Source organism: Rana temporaria, chromosome 3 (assembly GCF_905171775.1).
Source record: "Rana temporaria chromosome 3, aRanTem1.1, whole genome shotgun sequence".
In the NCBI taxonomy this organism is placed as follows: Eukaryota; Metazoa; Chordata; class Amphibia; order Anura; family Ranidae; genus Rana; species Rana temporaria.
In genome coordinates, this window is record NC_053491.1 from 248331882 (window position 1) to 248334724 (window position 2843).

Below are 2843 nucleotides of genomic sequence, written 5' to 3' on the forward strand. Positions count from 1 at the left end.
AATGTATTGCTGGATCCCAGCAATATACATAAAAAATCATAGAAAAAAAATGGCATGGGTAACCCCCTGGTCCATTAGCAGGCCCTTCGGGTCTGGTATGGATATTAAGGGGAACTCCGTGCCAAAATTGAAAAAAAAAATGGCGTGTGGGTCCCTCCCATTCCAAGTATGTATTATGTTGAAGGTGATTTTATCTTAGTTTTTATAAGCTTACTATATTTATTGGCTGGTGATATAAGATATAGAATCAAAAAAAATATGGTTTTGTGGGGGTTGGTTGATGCAATAGCTAATTTAAAATGTTTTATGTATTAATTTTCTTATTTGTTTTATGAAAGGGACAATGAAAAATTAAATAAAGATTTATTTTTTTATATACGCTTAAAAAAGCATGGTGGGTTTTTTGAACTTGTAATTTTTTGGAAAATGAAGAAAGTAAATAAAATTTGTATTTAACAAAGTTATCATTTTATTAATGTATTACTCTAGACGTGGGCATACTTACAATTACCTTTTAAAACACATTCTTCTACTCCACCCAAATGTGGGGATACCACATGTGAGAGATTTTTTCACTGCCAAGAGGCAAAGAGGGACCCAAAAATCCAATAAGCACCTTTAGGCTTCCAAGGAGCATAAATAATGCATGAGATAGGAAAATAACACAAACAAAATGACCACATTTTGCAAAGTAAACCTTCCAATGTATTTAATTCTAGGCATGGTGAGTTTTTGTACATATTAATTAATACGTTATTCATAGCACACAGTATGGGCATACATATAATTTAAACACCAAAACACATTCTGCTAGTCCTCATGAATCTAGTTATACCACATTTGTGAGATTTTTTTCACAGCTTAGCCACATAAAGGTGCCCAAAATCGAACGAACACCTTCAGGCTTTCAAGGAGCATACATTATGCATTTAATCTCCTGACTACCTATCACAATTTTGGAAGCCCTGTAACACCAGGGCAGTAAGGTACACAAAACAAATTTTCCAGGAAGCATAATGAATTTTTTGAAGATTTAATTTCTTTGCCACAAATTGGCTCATTCTTTGTTAAAGTGGTTGTAAAGGCACAAGGTGCATTCTATGCATGAAGGTAAAAAACCTGTGTGCAGTAGCCCCACCTAATAATTACCTGTGCCCCTCACGATACAGCGATGTCCACAAGAGCCTCGGCTCTCCAGGAGTCACACTTCTGATTGGCTTTTGGCAGCAGCGAGAGCCATTGGCTGTCGATCACAGCCAGTGAGCCAATCAGGAGACGGAGTGGACGGGAGTGCACCTACTTGAATGCCCCCATAGAAAGCTGCTTGCGGTAGGATCACCCAGGAGGAGGGATGGGCCAGGGGTGCCAGCGAGGGATCCAGAAGAGGCTGCTCTGTGCAAAACCATTACAGAGCCGGTAGGTATAACATGTTTGTTATTAAAAAATAAAAAAATACTTTAATATCACTTAGGCTGGGTTCACACTGATACAAATTGGATAAGAGTTTCCCCACATCCAATTGGCATGTCAGGAGATTGGCATCTATACTATGTACAGCATTGTGACCTGTGATTTCTTTACTATGTAATCACTCTTTTCTTCAATAAAATATTATTGTAAAAAAAAAATGTGGTTAAAAAACAGACCAAGGTCAGTACAGGTGGCAGCCAGAGGCAACACTGCACTGGTGTGGTGATGATTAGGAACACTGTTGCTGGCTGCGTTGGTTCTGGTGACACTGGCACTGATGTGGCTAGTAATCAATAACATTTCTGCTGGTTGAACTGGTCTGGCAGCACTGCCACTTGTAGTGCAAATCTGCAAAATGCAAAAAGCACTAAAAATGCATAGGTGTGAATTCAGCCTTAAAGGCTTCTTATATCTATTAACATGCTACATCGGGCTGCATGGGTTAGCAGTTCTGATTAACTTTGACATCAAACTCTTTTGCTGCAGCTTTTTGTTAGTGAGTAATGAGCAGAGAATAAAAATGAAACTTTGATATTATTGGTCTTACAATAGTTCTGTTACTCCTTACAAGAAAGAAGTAAAAAAAAAAAAAAAATTGCAGGCTTCTTTTATGCATTTGGAAGCAAGTGGGAATAGTGTGGTATACCAGACCTGAAATTGAAATAGGATGTAAGTTAGCATTTTATTAAATTTGTACATTGCGGATGCGTGTAACCCCTGCAATACAAATCACCAAGCAGACGGCTTTATTTGACATCATGTAATATTATGTCAGATTCATTGGCCTATAATTCTGAAAGGTGCACCTCTCTGCTGTAGGAGGATTTAAAGGAAACCATGTGATTTGATTTGTGATTAAATGATAAACACATGGAGGATGCTTATGAGTCTGGGATATTTATCTTTACTGTCACGGACCTATCCTTGTCATAAATTAAGTTGAAAAAATATGTTACACTTTGGTCATCATTATACTTTACAAGCGTCTAGTAAAAAATCCATGCAGGTTTTTATGTTGGGGAAAAGTATGATTGCAATACTGTTTAAACATAGTTTTGGTAATGTGAGTTTATAAAACTCAAACTAATAATGGTCTTTGGGAAGCTAGCAGCAATACATCATTACTATGTTTATCTTGTTTAAAAAAGAAACAGGCTTACTTTTTATTAATTTTATAAAACAGTGTTAACTGGTGTATCTGAGCTCTAAACTGAGTGGTATCTACAAGTTGGGTTACTTTAGGATATAAGTGGGCCTAGAATAAAGATAAATACTGTAGTGTGCAGCACTACCTTTGTAGAACAAAACTTTACATGTCAAGCCATGGCTTTCAATTTGTGTATAACATTTTATATGTTTTATTTTTAAAGCTC